General features: G+C 34.0%; 1 protein-coding gene across 1 annotated transcript in view; it reads left to right on the top strand.

Moving 5' to 3' along the window:
* The window catches only part of LOC128990088 (gamma-aminobutyric acid receptor subunit alpha-6-like), a 132,795-nt gene that overhangs the window by 88,863 nt on the left and 21,423 nt on the right, over positions 1-22,509 (top strand). Inside the window, exon 2 of the mRNA XM_054412324.1 lies at positions 15,534-15,592. The gene's annotated coding sequence lies outside the window, so the exon portion shown is untranslated. The remainder of the gene's footprint in view (positions 1-15,533; positions 15,593-22,509) is intronic.

Here is a 22,509-nt window from a genome sequence, read left to right on the forward strand (position 1 = left end):
ACTACCTAGTAACGATTGACTACTATTCAGATTTTTGGGAACTTGACGAACTAGAGGATACAACATCGTCAACATTGATTGAGATATCCAAGAAAAACTTCAGCCGATGGGGAATCCCCAAAACACTGGTTACAGATAATGCAAAAAATTTTATAAGTGAAGATTGGACTAAGTTTGCCAAAGAATGGGAATTTTCCCATGTAACATCTTCGCCCTATCATGCGAGAGGTAATGCTAAAGCCGAAGCAACTGTCAAGATTGCAAAAAATACACTGAAGAGACTTTTTGACAAAGCAGAAGAAGAAGATATCGATATATGGTTAGCCATTCTTGAGTGGAGAAACACTGAAAGTAAAGGTGTGGCCAGCAGTCCCGTTCAACGGATAATGTCACGTCGAACAAGGTCTTTAGTTCCCATGAAAAGCGAGCTCTTCAAACCATATGTTCAGACTCAAGTGAGAGATAGGTTGATCAAGAAAAAACAGATGTATAAGTACCAGTATGACAGGAGTTCAAGACATTTGCCTGATCTAGAAATTGGACAAGGAGTAGCGGTAAAAACTAAACCACAGCAAACCAATAGCAAGTGGGCGATGGGCACAGTTGTGTCAAAACCTTCCTCAAGATCTTACATTATTAAAACACCTGAAGGTTTGTACCGTAGAAACCGAGAAATGCTAAAACCAAGTCCGAGTCCTAAATGCAGCCACACAGCAAAAAAGTCATTGTTCATGTACGATACTCCATTTTCCCAGTCGACAGAACACGTTGAAGTAAATGAACCTATCAGAGACCATGTTACACCGGAAAGAGCCCAAATGAAGACTACTCGTTCAGGACGTCTCATAAAAACGCCCGAACGTTACAAACATTAAAACAGAAATGAGGTAGAAGAAGATGTTTATTTTTAGTTATGTTTTGCAAGAATTATTTTTATTGAAGAGTGGAAAATATTTTTATTGAAATTTCGGAAGCAGTTTTTTGAAGTTTTAGAAGATATTTTTATTTGAATTTTAGAAGATATTTTTATTGACATAAAGAGAAGAAATTTGAGTTTTTTGAAAAAATCCTTGGAGGGAAGGATGTTGTACATATAGTGTAGGCCTATAAAGCCACAGCAATAGAACAAGTACTTACTCTATGCACTTATCACTTGGAACGCTACTCACTATGGTCCGAGTCACTTTACATCTAACCTTGGTAAGCTATAGTTGTAACCTGTAACTTACTACTAGACCTAATAGTTAAACAGGCCTTATGGGTTAATTGGTTGCCATGACATTATTTGCGAGATTACAATAAAAAAGTAAACAATAGTCGCAACATATGTTAGTTAACGAATCATCTAAATAGCATATTACAAATACCGTACAGAGAAAAAGGGAAGAACAATCGGATTAATATCATTGAGTATAATTTACTACAAAATGAAATACCGATAATTATGGTCGGCGGAATAAGGCTGATGCACCATTGGCTTTAAATAATCCAAAAAGCCATTCCATTTATGTGAGCCAAATCTAGGCCTACATACAATTGAGTTTGGATACTGCAAGTAGACATTCCATTGACTTGAACCAGGCGTACCATTGACTTTGGATACTGCAAATAGACACTCCATTTATGTGAATCAAATGAACCACTGCTTTGGATCCTGCAAGTAGGTAGACAATTCATTTACATGAACCAAATGCACCATTGACTTTGGATACCGCAAGTAAACAATTCGTATCATTAACTTGGAATACTGCAAATAGACATTCCATTTATGTAAACCGTCAATGACGTACCATTGACTTTGGATAATGCAAATAGGCATTTTATTTATCTGAACCAAATGTATCATTGGCATTGGATACTGTAATTAGACATTTAATATATGAGAACCAGATGAAACATAAACTTTGGTTCCTGCAAGTAGACAATTCATTTGAGTGAACTAAACTTATAATTGACATAGAATACTGCAAATAGACATTCCATTTAAGTGAACCAAATATACCATTGACATTGGATCTGCAAGTATTTAATCTCATTTGCGAGGAACAGATGTAAAATTGACTTTAGAAAAGTATTGGATTAATATGCTAGCTCCGCTCAATATTGCAAGCATACAACTGCATTGCACACCTAGTTTAGCTGTTTTACATACATCAATTGGCTTAAAGTTACGTTTTGCTGGCCATGCCAGCTGTCATCGTTATTTGGGGACCGAGCAGGTTTTTGAGCGGGTCGAGCGAAGCTCTTATACTACACTCCTGCTTTTGTTTTACAAATACTCCTCCTGAACGGCTGAAGCGATCTGCACGAAATTTTGTACAGTCATAGGAACCAACCATGGGAAGGTATAAATCTGAAATGGTACAAATCTGACCATAGGGCTTTTCACTACGTGAATTTAAACTTTTGGGAATTTAACATGGGCCTTATGGGTTAATTGGTTGCCATGGCATTATTTGCGAGATAATAAAAAGGTAAACAAGAGTCGCAACATATGTTAGTCAACGAATCATCATCTAAATAGCACATTACAAAAACCGTACCGAGAAAAAGGGAAGAACAATCGGATAAATATCATTGAGCATAATTTACTACAAAACCACAACACAGCTTACATTTACTACAGCTGATGTACCATTGACTTTAATCCATAGCCATTCCATTTACGTGAACCAAATATAGGCCTACAATTGAGTTTGGATACTGCAAGTAGACTTTCCATTTATGTGATCTAGACGTACCATTCAGTAATGCAGGCTTTGAATGGATACTGAAATTAGGAATTCCATTAATGTAAACCAAAGATACCACTGATTTTGGATCTTCACTGGATTTTGGATGGTACCTGATCTCAGCAGGTACCATCCTGGCCATCTGCTGATCTGCCCACGCCTAGACCAGTCTTGCACATTAGATGATCTTTTACATGCGAATGACAAAGCCATATCGGTAGCTAATTTTTGGAAAAGCGAAGTCTGATTTCCGGACACGGTAAGTAAGTACTGATTTTGGATACTGCAAGTAGACGTGAACCAGACGTGCCATTGACTTTGGATATAGCTTTAGACTTTTGATATATAAGGCACTCCATTTATGTGAATCAAATGAACCATTGCTTTGGATCCTGCAAGTAGACATTCCATTTAAGCGAACCAAATGTACCATTGAGTTTGAATACTGCAAATAGTCATTCCATTTAAGTGAACCAGAAGTAAGCCTACCATTGGCTTCGGATACTGCAGACAGACATCTTATTTTATGTGAACCAAATGGACCATTGACTCACATTATTACTTCACATAACCTTAAAATTGTACTTGTGTTGATTATCAGTGTGCATCATTATTGTGGTGAATAGTGGTAATATGGTATAGTGTGGTGAAAATATCGTTCGTACAACAGACCGAAATGGTTTTGCAGCTCTCGATCGTTTTAAGTTCTCGACTTTGTCTCGAACTTAGAACCCATCTCGAGTCGGAAAAACCTCATTTCAGCCCTAGGTACATTATTTTGGTCGTTTTGAAGAAATAAAAACAAACGATCCTGGACGTATGAATTGCATTCGTACCCATATGAATTTGCAGTCTCTACATACAATCTTTTTTGATCCTGATAAATCAAAATCTCTTCTATTCCAGTAGTCAGTGAATCTTACTAACAATGATTAGTAGACACAAATCTAGGGGTTGGACCGTTTCTTTACAAACCCCGTTATAATTGTGAAAGACTGTCGGATAAATACTAATTTACGATATAAGTTTGAATGAAATCCATAACATAGAATGGAAGCATCACTAAAGTACTCTAATTGCAACTTAGTTTTTTTTTTTACTCTTCTTAAGCTTTAAGAAACCTGTGCAAAACACACGTATGAGCAAAAAGTCACACCATATTTTGTATGCCCACATTTATATTACTACTTGTTTTATTAACCCAAGAAACTATACAATACCAAAGAAAATACTGTGTACAAAATTTTGTAAGTTTACCAAACGAAACATTCCTTCCTTAATGTTATGTGTCATGCTTGTAATGTGTGTAATTTCAAACCCAAACTACTAATGTATTTTTACCATCTACAACATACATTTTTTGTAAATAATAATAATACCATAGATTAACCAGAGTATGTTTTATCTGTGATAATACCTTTCTTTCATAAATTGGCTACTTTCCTAAAAATTAGGAGTAAATGAGGCAAAAGCCATTCGAGGCTTTTAAATAATTAAACACGCTCTAGAAAGGGAGACAATGATAATAGAAGGGAGAAGACAGGACAAATAAGACACTCTTCTTGCTTTTACTACTGATGAGGTACTTTTTCCTTCATAGAAACTTTCTTTTCCTGACAGTTGTAGCGGTACTTTCCTGTTAAAGGGACCATTCATTATTATCGATGATTTTTTTTTTCTCGATATATCGATATTAACAAATTGAAACATATCAGCTGACAACTACGAAAAATATTATTCAGTATCAACAAAAATTAATGAAATGAAACCTAACATAACTAACCAAACTTGCTGTAACATTTAAAAATTCCGTGTTTATAACTTGCCTTTTATATTCAAACTCAAACAGAATTTTTGTGAAGACGGTGACACACTATCGATCTTTTCCCCGAACAAGATCCCGAACCGAGCAGGGAGAAGGGAGAAGGGAGGTCGAAGGGAGGATGTTCGATAGTGTGTCACGGGTCCGTACACCGATCAAGACGCCGAACAAGACATCAGGCCGAGCAGGGAGACGAGCGCTCTGGAGGCGGTTTTTTGGCGAAAGATCAAAGAAAAGATCGGTCCGATGTACGGTCCGATGTACGATAGTGTGTCACGGTACATTTTTGCCCCGTACATCGTCGCGAGCGCCGCACCGAGCGGCCGCCTGCGCTAGCATTGATAGTTCTGATTTAATATGGCAATTAAACTCTTTAATTGGTAAAATAAATAAATGTTGGGTAATATGTTGCCGTTATATATTATAATCATTTAAGATGTAATGTTTGTGGTTTGTTTGGTCAAAGTTGAAAGTGTAGAAACCGTTAAATCAATTATATCAATAATATTAAGGTTGAATTAAGTAATTGATGTTGACTTAAATTCTTTCAAAAATAATATAAACATTAATATTATTAAAGGCAATTAAAATGATCATTCTGTAACGTTATTTCAATGAATAAAACCAATAGAAATCAATAGATATAACTAACCATATTAACGAATGGTTTGTATATAAACAGAATATTTGCACTACACTAACCACAATTTAAAAATACCCAACAAAAGATTATTGAAATTCAAAACTAATTTGACACTTCATACTACAGCAATATGGGTCAGTGACTGTCGGTGTGGGTCCTATTATATTATTATCCTATTATCCTATTATATTATATTGCAAATGTGGCAAGGCAACAGCAAGTCAATGCACCCCCCCTCCCTCTTCCACGGCACTGCCTCCGCGCTCTCACTCGCACACACTCTCTATCTCTCTCCAAACTTCCTTTTGCCGCGCTCGGTAGAATTCGTCTGGTCTTGGTCATGTTCGGGGAAATGTTCGGAGTAAAATTTTGCTGATATTTATCTCCCTTCTCCCTTCTCCCTGCTCGGTTCGGGGTCTTGATCGGGGAAAAGATCGATAGTGTGTCACCGCCTAGGCGGTACAGCAATTTTGGTTGGTTATGTTAGGTTAGCTTAGAACAGTTTCATTTCTTAATCCATATAATAGACTATTTTAGCCTAAACAAGATCAGTTAGTTGTTGTCAATTTGTAATGGATCGGAAAACAAAAACATCGATATACCGTATCGAGAAAAAAATCATCGATGTTCCCTTTAACAGGAAAGTACCGTTGTAGCATTCAATGCTTACGCAATAAAATAGATCAACAATATAAGCCTATTAAACAAAATCGTTTAAACAGACAAAATTTCCGGCAACAAAAGGATAAAAATTATCAAGGTACCGGTAATAAAAAATAAAAAAATTAAGAAATACGGTTATGCAGGAGGGAATTCGTTGAAACAACAGATGGCATGGACACTCAATATGCACGTCAGTCTGTCGTCTGCTCCTTCTGCTTCCAAGTCACATTAGTCTCGCAAATTTGGAGGGAGAAGTTCCTTAACTTGTGGAGATCATTTTGTCAGATTACTCTATGCACTGGTTCTAATTACTTTGTTTAAATGAGTAACTGAAATCAGCATTACATTTACAAGCTGTGTTTACTTCAGATTATTAAATAAATAAATAATGGTGTGTAAAAGTTATTTATTTGTAAAACAGTGTGTTGTTTTAAATTGTAGGAAACTATACTCATGAGATTTATACGTCATATGAAATCAAAATAAAAGTAAAAGGATTTGTGGACAAAACTTAATGGCATTTCTTAATATGTTACATGACTTAGCATGGTCGTTCTATTATTTGTGTATCCCCACACTTTTAGAATTCTTTATGATTTACAGTCGAAACCCTGGTCTTGTTGATCTGACGTCAACCTTAGATTACTTCATAGATACGTACATTTCTCTATTAAAACAAGTGTGAATAAATTTAATCAGCATGGCATACCTTACATAAATAGTAGGAACTTTTATAGCAGTTGTATGAAATTAGCAAACATAGTTACTTTAACCCAATTTATTAAGTAACTATAAAAGATCTGTCGAACAATAGGTAAATTGATTCCAAATCAATTATTTGGTGAACTGTAAAGCCTTTTACAATCTAATAAGTCCACGACATCGTCTGCGACTGTCACAATTTTACTTCAGGTTTAAACATTCTGCTTCGATACTTTTATTGCATTATTCAATCTCAATTATTGATTCTCTTTGGCAAAGACGTGATAGAGTTAAATATTGAAATCCCTTTTTAATAACTTGGTTTTTAGATCATGTAGTTAAATAAAATAAATCTATACAACTTTGTATTTTGCAATAAAATAATTCGAAAACTTCTTAGGATTACAAACAACTATCACAGTTAAATTAATAATTGTGCAAAGTATGTTAAACTAAGCTTATTCCACAACAAGAAAGCTTACAAGTCATAAGAATTGATTGGTTTATTGGTAGAGCATAAAATAGCAGGTTTTAAATCTTACGTTGCCAGAATCATTTTAAGTTATTATTATTCATTTTTTTTATTATTTAATTACGTATCCATATGAAAAATAAAGTAATCAATTTAAAGCAAATCCCATACTATCTTCAACTCCGACATGATAATGGGACCAATAATTAATATACATAAAATTAAAATCACGTTCAGTGAGAATGTAGTTCAACGTTGGAGTAAGCCACAAACATGGGAGCGTTTTACCAGTATCACTGTATTGTCCATTATTTAACAAGTGCATCAGTTTTCATGGACCGATGAATAGAGTCTGGTCAAACTGTGACATTATTTAACTTTGGCGACTCAGTCACAGAATTGTGACCGACCGATTCATCAACTGATTTATGATTCATAGGTGAGTAGTTCAGTGTTTTTGTTCTTTTTACTAGGCTCTATCTTTAGATTGTTTTCCCCATTACTTCAGACTAGGCCTAGAGGTTGTGACTTTATGACTGAAATAAAATGAATTCGTGATTGGCGGGATTAAAACCCGAGACCTCAGGATCTGAAGTTTATGGAGTACCCAATTCATATGTGGATAGTTCATTGAATACCCAGGTCACCTGGGAATCAGAGGCTTACGGGTTTGAGCCAGATGTCAGTAGATCTTTCTTGAGTTGAAACTGTATCCAGCTGTTTTTAATTAATTGAAGGTCTTTTAATGATTTAAATTATCAAAAGATCTCACTAACTTACAAGGCAAAACAAATAATCAATGCATCTAATTAATTCATCACACAACTCATCTTAACCTCGGCGACTAGTACTTTTATCTTGGCAAATTTATTATTTTTTAAATTACAAACTATTTCCTAATAGACGTACCGGTAGAAAGATTTATGTTGCTTCATTCTCAAAATGTTGTGCTTATTCGTTTACAATTTCTTACTATCTATTCTATATCTATCCATATCAATATCTACACAGATCACATACCATTATAAACTCATCCTTCACTAATTTTGGGGTAAAAATGCGCATTTAGGTGGCGTACCCATCTCAGAAATTCATTGAGCAATTGAGCAAATTCCCAACACATGTAAAATATATACATAAGAGTGTCTTTAAACGCCTCCCAAATAAGCAAACCTACATAAACTTCTATAATTTTCTTTGTTGGGAAAAATGCTCCATACCATATTGAAATAATATGGTATGGAGTATTATACTCTGGAAATCTCTCTAAAATAGTTACATATCTGTAATCATGTGGTACACTAAAATTTTAAGTATGAAACACAACACTAAGCAGTATTATAATTCAGCCTATCACTATTGACGCCATATTGCTTAACCATTGGATATTGTGAATATCATCCTCATTCAGCGTATATTAGTAGTCCTAATTTAGGTTGTACTACACTTGTATGTAGCTACATAACAAGCTTACAGAGTTAATGTGCGAACTTTGACCGTGTAATCTCTTATGTGAAGAGATTTCCCATGTTACCTATGTAGGCAAATTAATGGTTTACACGAATAAATTGTTCATATAAACTATATTTAACTATCCATCGGATTATAAACTAACACCAGACACTTTTGAAACGTTTCTCTTTTAAACTCTGCGGTTCAAGCTCTGGTCTTATATTTGCTGTATAAATAATCAATAGGAAAAATATAAGGGAAACTAACCAACTAGGTAAATGTAAAACTATTCTAGGCAACTAGGTAAATGTGAAACTAGTCTAGCCAACTTGGTAAATGTGAAACTAGTCTAGGCAACTAGGTAAATGTGAAACTAGTCTAGCCAAATAGGTAAATGTGAAACTAGTCTAGCCAACTAGGTAAATGTGAAACTAGTCTAGGCAACTAGTGCAGTATTGATTATTCCCAGGATTGAACTGTGAACCTTTAAGAAAGAAGGCAAGAACTCTAACCATTCTGCTGCTATGTCAATCAGGGGTGTACAAATTTAAAAGAATCGATTCTACCGTTGTATCATTGAAATAAATAAATAAACAGAGTTAAATTCAATAAAAGGATAAATCAAGCAAAGTACGTTTAATAGACCACTTAAAGAATTCTATAAAATCTATTGTGTAAAGACACAAATCTTCTGTCGAATTATAAAGCTGAAACTGTTTTTTAGGCCGATCTAAACAAATATCTAATTTAAGGTTTACACGAAAACGCTTTAAAGGCAATTAGTTAAAGAGCTTCAGCCAATTGGCTAAACCAACGGCTGAATCGGGTAAATGGTTAAACAGTTAGACAAGGAGATATCCAGAAATGCTTTTATTTTACTACCTTATTTATAAAGTACCTTTGAGTTTGCTGGAAGCATTTCATCCTTCGCCACAGTCAATTAAGGAAACAGCATGTATCACTTCATTTACTCGTACAGTATGGGTCACACCACTTTTATCATTAGAAATGTAATTTAGTTTCAAACAAAAATAATGTAACCACTTAACAACCTAATAAAATTATAATATCCAATTTTTAGCTATCCACATTTAAATGGTTAGGTGTAAATTAAATAAAAACGCCCCCACCGCAGCAAACCTGCAGGCTAAGCGAATTTCCATTTACCTGTCTGAATTTATACTAAAATATTCCCTTAAAATCGGCAGATGTATTTCCAATTTAAATAAAAAAAATTTTAATGAGTACTTAGGTTTGCTGCTACAGAGAAGTTAATGAGGTATGTTTTATTGAATTTTTGATAGCTTAGTATGGAATAAACAAAATTGCCAAATTAAATTTAAATATATTCATAAACAAGCAAACTACATCAGTTAATTTATTCTCCATTAAAATAACATGAACATTTTGAATTTACATTTTTTTTATAATCTCCGTAACCCTTAGGCATACAACAACGCTTCACCATACTAAATTATTTCCTTTTTTAAGCTCTACATAATCATTTAGAAAGATATGAAGAAATTTGATTTTTTTAGGTTTAAAAATGGGGAAAACCAATTGTTAGCCCATAACCCCCGTTCCCATTGTCCGATCATGCTGAATCGCGAACTCGTTCGAACAAATGTAGGTTTGAGGTTTACACGTTTGTACCAAATTTCATCAAAATTGAATAATTTTTGCTCGAGTAATCGTGCTAACGGACATATATATATATATATATGATTTTGAACGGATTGTTTTTTGGCCTCTGGGGACCTCTAAACGAAAAAGTAAATCGGTCTCGGGTCTAAGTCTTACCATGAGACCTTCGTTAACAGCTTATTCCCTATATGGGAAATTTGCTATAAACTTTTCGTTTTTGATTTATTTGTTATCGGATTGTTACAACATATATGACACAAACATTATATTCAACTTAGCCGATTTTTTGTTTTAAAATTTTCTGGCAAGATTTTTTACAGGCATTTTTGAAAAAAAATAAGAGTTGATTCAAATCCCTCCTATCCTCCTATAAACCCCCCTCCCCGCTACCCTATTACCCCCTTACTCACCCTACCCTACCCTATTAATAAGCGTTATTCAGGCTGCCACTCAAATAAGTTATACCTTTGACTATCAGTTATACTCACTAGAATATTTGGATATCTCATGTTCTATTATGTAACTCTCTGGCGCCTTTGTGAATTAAAATCTTTACAAATATTTGGATGTGGTTAAATACAAGTAAAAGAGTAATATTTTAAGGTTTGGTTACGATTTGTTAAAGGCAAAAGGCTTTTTTGTGTCCACAACCAGAAAGAATTGGTAAAACGTCGTTTTAAAGAAATTTGGTTTGACAGTGGCAATAAACATGGTTCAATTAACGTGGTTCATCTAAAAGAATAAAATGTTGTGGGTTTGTAAATCGTGTACGAACAAATTAAAATGAAAAACGTTTATGTTTACCTAAGGCCTTCTGAATTAACAATTTATGGGTATATTTTTATTTGTATTATTACAATATTATTTCTATAAACAACCGCTATCAATATGTTAATTAGTGGTTTAACTTTAAAAAATTGGTTATCTCGTACATTTACAATTACTAAGGATATTACAGAGCACAACATTTTTTTAGCACTTTTTTGGACTCTCCAGAACCACTCAAAAGAAATCTCGTAAAACCTATGCGTGATTTCATACGCTCATAATCATGCACGTATTTTGTTCAATAATATAATATTTTTATAATGACATGATTCATTAAAATAAAATATTTATCTATTCTGAGCAGCAAGTTCAAACAATCTAGGTAGTGGTTTGAGGTCTGGGCTTTGTCACTTGGTAATGTTCATGTTGATCTTTACACAACTAAGTGTTCGCAATCACCTACAGTAGTCGTTTGTAACTGGTTTATTTTCTACTTTACTTACTAAGACATGTTTGTATTACATGTCCGTTTATTAAATAAAAATAGTAGAAACAGCATAGATAAAACACGTATTTAGATTTTATATCTTAGCAATGAAAAATAAACGGTATCAGCAATCTGACATATACTTTCTCCCATTAGCTTGTCGACAACCTTTTTCATGGGTAAGCGATGAGAGTAACTATGATATTTAATAGGTAAGGTCACAAAATCACAAAAATCATAAAATCATAAAAATAAAATCATAAAATCATCAAAATCATAAAAACACAAGTTGCATTAACTTTTGAACCGTAATTTTTACAAGAACAGGGGGTTGCACTATTTTGTTTTAATTATTAGGACCATAACAGGAGAATTTCAATCAGAACCGGGGGTTTTTATCGAAAAACCACCTTTTTTGCTTTTTAATGGGTTTTTATGGGAAAATAACATTTGAACCGTAATGTTTTCAGCAATGGGGCGTTGCACTATTTTGTTAAGAATTATAAGGACCATCACCAAAGCAACACAATAGACTAAGGGAGTATGTTTCATATGCCATCACATACTAATTTCAATCAAAACAAGCTTTTTTTAATTCGATTTTTTTTCTAATTTTTGAGGTTTTTATGGAAAAATGAAATAAGTTACAATAATCTTTTAACCGTACAGAAATTGGAGTTCTACCACTTTATTCGAAATTTAAAGGGCTATTTGTAGTGTTTGTGGCCTAAACCATTTTAGGTGTAAACAGCCATTTTTAATGAACAGTCAATAAAATGAATTAAAGGTATTACTATTAACGGCAATAAGAATATTAGGTATTCTACTTCACAGACAACAATCGAATTATCTGCAATTCTTCACAGTTCGTTTGTTATTTGGTTAAGGATTTTCGTACAGCCCGTTGCATAAATTGCTAGTTACTCAGTTAAACTTACCTTATTTCTTTCGAATCGCCTCATTTTACGTTTAATATAACCGTAGGGACGTCCTAAAAAAAATTTTCAAGGATTACAATTTACTATTTCTTCAGTCTAATAAAAATCTATGGGTCTATTTTATATTTCTGTGTATATCAACTTTGTATTCAATGATTTGTAACAAAAGGGTCCTTCCAAATCCATTTCATAATCCTATTTTACAATATACATGTCGATGTTAAGATGTTGTTACATAATAACCTTTTTCGAACAGAAATATATATTCGTTCAACAGTAATTTTGCATTTCAATTACTATTATGTCGACTTATGTTTTGTGTCATCCTGGTTGTTCAGTATGATGTGCATGCACATAGCACAAACATGCAAGAACAGAAGACCGCGGACAATATTGCATGCTATGTGACAAGGAGGCTGTTTTATTCAAAACGTATAAATATAGGACATAAAAACGATTAAATAGTTTATAAACCATTTAATTCAATAAGTGATCGTGGGCCACTAAGCATAATGATAAAAACGATATCCCACAACATCCAAGTTCTTTGAAGACAACTATTCTACTTAATTCAATCTGTACTATGAAGTTATTTTCCTTTGTGGTCGTCATTTCATTTAAAATTATAAAAAAAAATATTAAAAAGACCTGGCTAGAATAACTTCTTCGGTCTGACTGGTCTAGAGTACCTGAATAATATTATCTCTGACCAATGACGAGACTTATATGAGGTGGCGATATTTTATCCATTTCCTTTGGTTTTATCTTTCCTCCCTGAATATTTTATTTTAAAATAATTATTTTTAGGAGGGGGGCTATATATCACAAAATTGTAGTCAACTACAATTATTTGTTTAGGTTAGGTGTAACTGAATTGTTTAAATGTTGTCTAGAAAACGATACATAAGTTCAAGATAAATTGTATGTCAATTTAATTACAGTTCGTCGACTACTAGCATGGACTAAAATGGTACCTAACCTCTAAAGTAGCGAGGTCTAAAACAGGTAAAGAACAATGGCTGGTTTGAAATCGTCATTTTGATATATAAGGAATCCTTGGAATCTGGATCCATCTAGCCGTGCTCAGTCATAAATTAATTTCAAAATTAAAATAGTTATTTGTGTAACTAGAGGCAAAGAGACACTTTATACAGTATAAATTATATTTTTCATACAGTTACTATAAATCATATAATAATAATTAGTCTTTCAAACACTCTACAACACGTTTTTAGGTCAGGTTAAATCCAAACATTGAACTGATGGGAAACGCTCCACCAGCTGATCGTAGTCCTATTATCTTTAAGTGTTGCCAAATTATTTTCAAACGTACACGGATTACATGCATAATAAAAGCACGCTGTTTTGTGTTGTTTGGTTGGAATACTGGTGAGCGGCAAGAAAAACTGTGCGACAAAGTAAAAGGTGCGCTGCAAGAGTAAGTAAATGCAGCAATTAGCAGTTTTCTGTTCTATAATAAGTCCAAGGAAGCCCACTTTGTCGGGTGACTGTAGAAAACACAATTTCTTATCTCATAGCGCCCTAGATATTTAAAGTATTAAAGTATTAACTGACCTCATCTACCTGAGGAATCCGTTATGGAAATTTCAGTATCTCTGCCCCTCTTAAAAACACCCTTATAATCCTTTCTAACTGTTGTGGCATTTTCAGAGTGGATTACGGTCATAAAACTTCGTGTCATTTTTAGTTCATCAAAATCACACTTCTCAGCCCATTGTAAAATCCGAAGCTTGTTTTTTATGTCTGGCTCATGTTGGTGACACTGAGCTCTAGTGTCGTCAACATTTGTTTCTCTTTTAGGGATAGTTTTATGCTTTGTAATTTACATTTTAATCAGCTGATCAAAAAAGGATGACTTCTACTAAGGGAGTATGTTTACTCTATGTTACTAAGTAACCTTAGCCGAAGATATTTGCCAGCTGTTGACAGATTATTGGTAATACAATATTGCAAGTAGTGTTTATTGGCTCCGCTGTCTGTCTCGTCTAGATACTAGGGTCTAGTGTTGCCAATGTGGTATCTCTGTGACGATGTATATTACCACTACATGCCAAACATAAGGATTTACATCGTGGCATACTAATGTTAGTGGAGCAGATACAATAGTGTTCGTAGTATTTGCTAAATAATTGAGATGGTTATACGTAGTGAGGATAAAGTTATAGCATATCGCTTACCTACAATAGCTACTGACTCGATGTAGTCTAGTCTAGTATTGTATTGCATTGTATTGTATTGTAATGCTAATGTCGTGATACAGTACTATCAGTACTTCTTGAATAGGTGAGATGGATTTTACACAACTCTAGTTTTACACTGATAGTTACGTTCTGGGATTAGAATACATTCTATATGTAACACTAATAGGTAACATTAAATAGTTCTCTATTTGTGTCGTTTAACTGACTAGACCTACCCACGTTCCATAGTAAAAACTGAAATGATTTATTGTTTCTTGCCAGTCCATGATGAATTTACTTTTTTTTACTAGCTGAGAATAACAATTCCAGATGAGATGTTGCTATTTCAATTAAATAAAATTTGTTACCTTTGACTATTAATACACCTTCAGTACCAGTATTCAATGATTTAACCATTAAAAAAAAACTATATTAATGCAAAGCCTATACGCATTTGGAGTGTTTTGAACATTCAATCGTATCTTAAAGCTATTCATTTAGTAATTAACTACGTTATTTCTTTAATTTGGGCAAAAGAATTGCTTTTCCCGACAGTCACATCTCTAAAATATAATTGAGGTTTCTGCAAACAATCTAATCAGAAAATGGACCAAGCCTTGATCATTATACTATTTTTCACTAAACTCTTTCGTGGTATCGTTTTACATCACTTCAGCCTAGGACTAAGGGTTGCGGTATTATCACTTAGATAAACTTGATTGGTGATTGGCATGATTTGAACCCGATACCTTGGTTACCGAAGTCTCACAATTTACTAAACCTGCTCACTCCCTATTTAAGACTGTCGATAAATGCATCCCGCTAAAGAAATAGCTAATCTTAGCAACAAGGCGTCTCACTCCATATTATTATCTGATTCCCCATTGATATATGGGTTAAATACGCGTAGTTACACCCCCCAATGTTGGTAATATAGTAAAATGGTAAAACATTAAAATGGTAAAATAGTAAAATAGTAAGTTGGTAATATAGTAATTTCTTATTGCAGATTCACAGTGCGGGGCGGATGAGGCCACTTATTTTATTGCTGACTCTACAATGGTTGGGGTAAGTGCCCCCCCCCTCCCCTACTCATTAGCTTACATGTCTTTGCATCCACCCTTAGTTAACATGTAGGCCGTAATGTAGATGTGTTGTCCTTTACATTAATGTCAAGTTAAGCTGGAAGTTGTTAAGGATGTCATACAGGGTAGATAATGGACTGAACTGTGTCACTTATTGATATATCAGAAACTATAAGATTTAGAGAAAGAATTAAAAGGAGGACTTCAACTATTAGCCATATATGGCAATAAAATATAATTCTACTTTTTCAAAAATAACCACAACTTTATTTAATTATATTTTTTAATTATATTCCTTATGGAAATTATATGACTTCTACAATGAAAATTGAATTTGAACACGTTTTTACGACTTTATTCTGTATTGTTACTTGTTTCGGAGTTGATGTACATATTTTGTATCCTGTAGCTGCTAATTGAGCTAGGAGAGGAAATGCAAAGCATAAACCAGTTTTTAAATTGCATCTACATTCTAAAAGATTATAGGAATATTCGATTGCTGACTCAGCTGACTTATTTCAAATACACTGCAAATAATTTATAAATAAAAATACTTTTTTAAAAATAACACGTTTTTAAACGCACTAAAAAGTATAAAATAATTTATAAAATGTTGAGAAAATAAATACTTGTAAGATTTCAAACGAAAAACGTGGAGCGCATGCTGATTTACAATTAACTTCGCCTATTGAACTATTATGATCTATTGCACGCGCCCCACGTTTTTCGTTTTAAATCTTACAAGTATTTATTTTCTCAACATTTTATAAATTATTTTATACTTTTTAGTGCGTTTAAAAACGTGTTATTTTTAAAAAGTATTTTTATTTATAAATTACTATCTAGTTTTTAGTCTTTAATGTGGAAATATGTTAAATCTATTTTATATAGCCTCTTAATGCATAACCAAAACAAAAAACCTTATTATCTGTAATCAGATGTTTTATCTTTACTTTGAAATGATTGTTTTATATTTTTAGACTATCTCGGGAGCAGAACCTATTTCTCTTAACCTCTGCTCTTCTAACTGTCAAATACAGCTGACTTAAACTAGGTGGCGTTTGCAGGGGCATCCACAAAATTGAGCGGAGTCATCAAGGGTTCATATTATGTTGTTTTTGTCATACTGCAGTAAAAACAGTCGTTTTAAATGCATGCGTTGCGGGTCTAAAGTAGCATTTTTACTCTTTAGGGAGTAAAAATCAGCTGTTGTCAACTCAGTTGTAAATTTCTATTGTAAACGTTTGCATGTATCGAAATATGTATCGATTCGTGCTTCGTAATCATTTTAACCTACAGTCTACAGTCTCTACCCATAGCATTTTAGCATCGCAGATACATTAATCCATTCCCACACTCAACACTGCTCACCTTTACTACTTCCTTCACCACCCCCTATGTCGTGGACCTGTTTCCCTCTCTTCCCATAGCATTTTAGGATTGCAGATACATTAATGTAATTGCCAAAGACAGTTCCCACACTCTGCACTGCAAGCCTTACTACTTCCTTCACCATTTCCTACGTCATGGACCTGTTTTCATCACTTTCCATAGCATTTTAGTATTTTAGATACGTTAATCTAATTGCCACAAACATTGCCCACACTCCGCACTGCTAGCCTTTACTATTTCTTTCACCATTTTCTATGTCGTGGGCATGCTTCCATCCCTTCTCATAGCATTTCAGCATTGCAGATACATTAATCTAACTGCTACAAACGGTTTCCAGTTCCCACACTCCACACTTCTCACCTTACTACTTCCTTCACCTCTTCTTACGTCGCGGGCCTGTTTCCCTCTCTTCCCATAGAATTTTAAGATTGTAGATACCTTAATCTAATCGTCATAAACAGTTCCCACACTCCGCCTTGACTACTTCCTTCACCACTTCCTACGTCACGGACCTGTTTCCCTCCCTTTCCGTAGCATTTTTGGATTACAGATATCTTAATCTAATCGTAATAAACAGTTCCCACACTCCGAAAAAAACTCGCCTTTACTACTACATTCACCACTTCCTACGTCACGGACCAGTTTTCCTCCCTTCCCATAGCATTTTAGGTTTACCTTAATCTAATCGTCAAAAACGGTTTCCACACTCCGGAAAGCTCGCCTTGACTACTTCTTTCACCAATTCCTTCGTCGCGAACCCGTTTTCCTCCCTACCCATAGAATTTTAGGAATGCAGATACCTTAATCTAATCGTCATAAACAGTTCCCACACTCCGGACAGCTCGCCTTGACTATTTCCTTCACTACTTCCTACGTCGCGGACCCGTTTTCCTCCCATTCCATAAAATTTTAGTAATGCAGATACCTAAATCTAATCGTCATAAACGGTTCCCACACTCCGGACAGCTCGCCTTGACTATTTCCCTTACCACTTCCTACGTCATAGACCTGTATACCTCCCTTCCCTTGGCATTATTGGATTAAAAATACCTTAATCTATTGGTCATAAACAGATCCCACACTCCGGACAACTCGCCTTTACTACTACCTTCACCACTTCCTACGTCACGGACCTGTTTTCCTCCCTTCCCATAGCATTTTAGGTTTGTAGATACCTTAATCTAGTCGTCAAAAACGGTTTCCACACTCCGGTAAGCTCGCCTTGACTACTTCCATCACCACTTCCTACGTCACGGACCTGTTTTCCTCCCTTCCCATAGCATAATAGGTTTGTAGATACTTTAATCTAATCGTCATAAACAGTTCCTACACCCCGGACAGCTTGCCTTGACTACTTCCTTTACCACTTCCTACGTCGCGGACCCGTTTTCCTCCCTTCCTATTGAATTTTAGGAATGCAGATATTTTAATCTAATCGTCATAAACAGTTCCCACATTCCGGACAGCTCGCCTTTACTACTTCCTTCACCACTTCCTACGTCGCGGACCCGTTTTCCTCCCTTCCCATAGAATTTTAGGAATGCAGATACCTAAATCTAATCGTCATAAACAGTTTCCGTTTCTACACTCCAGGCTGCTCACCTTTACTACTTCCTTTACCACTTCCTACGCCATAGACCTCAAGCCAGTGTCGTCATTTGATTATATTTATGATCCATACCGTTTCTGTTCTAATATCTGTGGATTAATGCTATCAGCTATTTCTTTATCTACTGCATTCAAAAGTCAACAGCTGATCATATGTTTTTGTTTATGTGTCAAATACTGCTTCCATAAGGATTACATTGAAACTTTGAGACCCAGTGGGGCGGATTCCTGAGAGACTTTTTTAACGCCATATAGATGTTGGCACTCACCGATATGGTCTTTATCACCATGAAAAATTTGAAAACTATTGATTCAGCCGTCTAGGAGGAGTTTGCGTATTACGAAATGCATAAGAGTCGACGTATAAGAGCTTCGCTCGCTTCGCTCGCTCCGCTCAATTAATTTATATGTTTACATTCTTTTAAAATGTAAACATGGAAAATTTGGAAGCCACAGGGGCGTAGCCCAAGGGAAATATGAAAGTTAAATTATATAATATTGCATTGTCATCCATTTGTGAGCTATGTTTCAAGTTTAAAGTCTCTAGCTCATCGGGAACTTCGTTTAAAATTGATATCAAAATTTGTAGGAAAGTGAGCTAGTTAAAAACAAGCCCTTGGGGCGTAGTCCAAGGGAAATATGAAAATTAAATGATATATTATCGCATTGTCATCCATTTATGAGCTATGTTTCAAATTTCAAGTCTCTAGCTCATCGGGAAGTATCAAAATTTGCAAGAAAACGATTTAATAAAAACAGTTATGTTATGACACGTTTCGACCAGTGTCGCCGGTCATCATCAGGCCCAGTCTCCGATTGTAAAACAAATGCCTAATCTATTTGTATATTTGTTCGAATTACTCTGTGGTTTTTTCCGTAAACAATTTAAGGTAAAATGTCAATAAGTTGTAAAATTCACCTTTTGAAGATACTTTATATAACTTAAGGTCATAATAGTCTAGTTATGAATTAAATGCAGTGAAGCAATGAATGAAGTGTAAAGCGTCTACCAAAATACTCTACAAGCCTCAACTTTACACAGCAAGGTCAAACGTATTTGAGGAACAACTTTTAATATGCCTTAGGTATTGAAAAGTGTTCTATGTGAAAATTGATCATAGTGTCGAAATCAACATCAACTTAATACTTTCTATGAACGAGTATAAGGAAGATAAGAAATGGTAAACTAGTTTAATAGTTGTTTACTTTTGTTTTTTACATTTTTCATCTAACTTCCTAATGCACAAGATAATGCCATAAAAATAAAATATTATTTTATTATTTTAATTTATTTGAATCTAAAATCAATTTGCATTGTTCGATAGCCAAACTGTAATCAACATTTCAACAAATAAGTATCTGCAATCTATTTCCATCCCACCATTTTACACACGTGTTGTATTCCTGTTTGCAAAATGTCCCCTGGAAAACCTATTTAGGAGAGCGGCCTTTGAGCATTCGTTTTAAATGTGATTTGGAATCGGCGCCTTTGACAGACAGCTAGGTGATGCAAAAATAAACATAGTTTCAAGCTGGGTGATTTTAAGTAGTCGTAATATATGTCAATAAACATTTTAACATGAACAAGTTTTGGGTTTTTTTTATAACATTCATAATTGTTTTTGAAATAAACCTCTAAATATGCTATTGTTATATAGTAAAATTGATGAGGGACAGATGTTTTAAAATACAATGTTTAATGGTACAAAAATTATTAAAACTAAAGCTACAAAATTCTTCAGGGGGTGGGGATTCGTGTAGACTGTGAATCAAAAGATTTCTTTTAAGCCTTATATAACATTCAATAAGTAAATTGTAAATTAAATAATAATTTGGAAACAATAATTTAGTAAGATTTTGATTCTGATTATTTTTTCTTTCCTTTGGTTGGTGTTAATTAAATGTAGGTAGGTATAGTCACAGAAAACGTACTACTATCCAACCTTCAATACTGTAGGCAATTTGTCTTCAGGATAGTGTAATTTAATTCTTCTTTCTTCAATTAATTTCGATATTAGACAACCCTTTATTTTATAATCTAAATTACTAGTGTACATGTTGCTCGAAATCGAGCAATTGCAAAGAAGTACAGGAGTTATTTATAAACGAATAACTTGTTTAGAAACTAATAACAGTCATAACTTCCGATGATTTTAAAAGAGTGAACTAAATAGGTAAATTTTAGTAGTCAACTAATGGAAATACTCACAATTTACATAACAATCCTATTCCAGTTTAAAGAGTTAATTTATAACAATCAATCTGCCAATGGACGGGAAAAGGTAAGCTTACAATTTAAGTCTACGTAAAAAGGCTGTCAAATTTTATAAATGACCGTACCTAAGTTATTTAGCCAATTTGTAGACAATAAGGTGTAGGCTACTTTAAACTCTACTCAAAAACTGGCAGAACTCTGAAATGGTGTTATTTATCACATGCTTACTCATATGCCAAATCCTTAAAATAAAAATTTTATAATTTATATCATTAAACACAAACCAACATCCAAAACTATGCACATCTTTAATTTACACATTGACTGTTTACAATTAACATGTGTTCTTCTTCTCAATTTTAATTTTGCTTCGCAACGGGAAAAATCTGTTTCATAATCATTGAAAAGAGATTTATAATAAATAATCTATCATAAAGTTTAAGATTAAATAAACCTACCACATAGTTATTTTATTCTGGATCAGCTGTCTGAAATTGTAAAATAGGCATTTGACAGTTCTGGTTGTTTACATTTAAATGTCAAAGCAAATATAAACATGGTGGATTTTGGAATGGGCACACGGGAGGGACTAAGGCTAAAGGTGTAGTGACGTCATATCTCTAGTGGCTAATGTCTACAACCATAGATTAAACATTATGTTTTGTTTAATCTATGCTACAACTCTTAAGGCAACACGATTACCGTAACGAAACTGTGCTGTCAGCGGCGTTCGTGGCATATTTAATAGCGCTTCAATTTTGTGTTCAGGAGGTCCCGGGTTCAAATCCCGCTGGTAGCACTAACTTTTTGTCAACAATTTTTTCATATCAGCAAGTTTGGTTGGTTAGGTTAGGTTATGATGGTTTAATTTTATAATACAAAATTTTAAAATCAATTTTATAATTAATTAAAAATTATAAGTAATCATTAATTAGATTTTTATCTTATACAGTTTTTATATTATCAGCAAGTCTGGTTGGTTAGGTTATGTTATGACAGTTTTATTTTAAAAATTAAAAATTTATTTTATAATTTTAAAACAATATTTTATAGTTAAACAGTTAATTTTATAACTAAAAATAAAAAAAAATTTCAACGGCGGTTCTAGCGGCGGACGCTGACACTACAAGATATGTTAGCCTTAGTCCCTCCCGTGTGTCCCACCGGGCGAATTTTCTCATGCTTCCATGGAGACCAATTATTAATATTTAATTTCTGACAACAGCTGGAGTTTCAAAACAATGTTTGTTTCCCATGTTAATCTTATGGAGAAATACGAAACTTTAAAGTGCCCCAGGGCCTCACTCTCTAATTATTTACCTAAAAAGAAAGTTTCCTGCACAACTTCACGTTACGCTCTTTCCAATGACACCAAAAACATGTCAATCGGTTCAGTAGTTTCGGAGGAGTAATTGTCACAAAAATCCTGCTTGCGTATTAAATAAGTATATAGATATAGATTTCTCAATTTAATTTAGCACAGCTATATAATTGCTGTTGATCTGTTCTTGATGTAAACCTTTTCTTCACTGTTCATTGTTTTCATCATTTCTTCAGTTATATGGGGTTCACATATTTAAAACATGTGTTGAAATGTGTTTGTAATCTTGAACCCAGATGCATGGTATTTAATTGTAGAAGTTGTTTGGAATAATAATTTTGATAAGCCAATGAATAAATTTTGA

Source organism: Macrosteles quadrilineatus, unplaced genomic scaffold (assembly GCF_028750875.1).
Source record: "Macrosteles quadrilineatus isolate MER2022 unplaced genomic scaffold, UCM_ALF_1.0 Scaffold_3__2_contigs__length_128488019, whole genome shotgun sequence".
NCBI lineage: Eukaryota > Metazoa > Arthropoda > Insecta > Hemiptera > Cicadellidae > Macrosteles > Macrosteles quadrilineatus.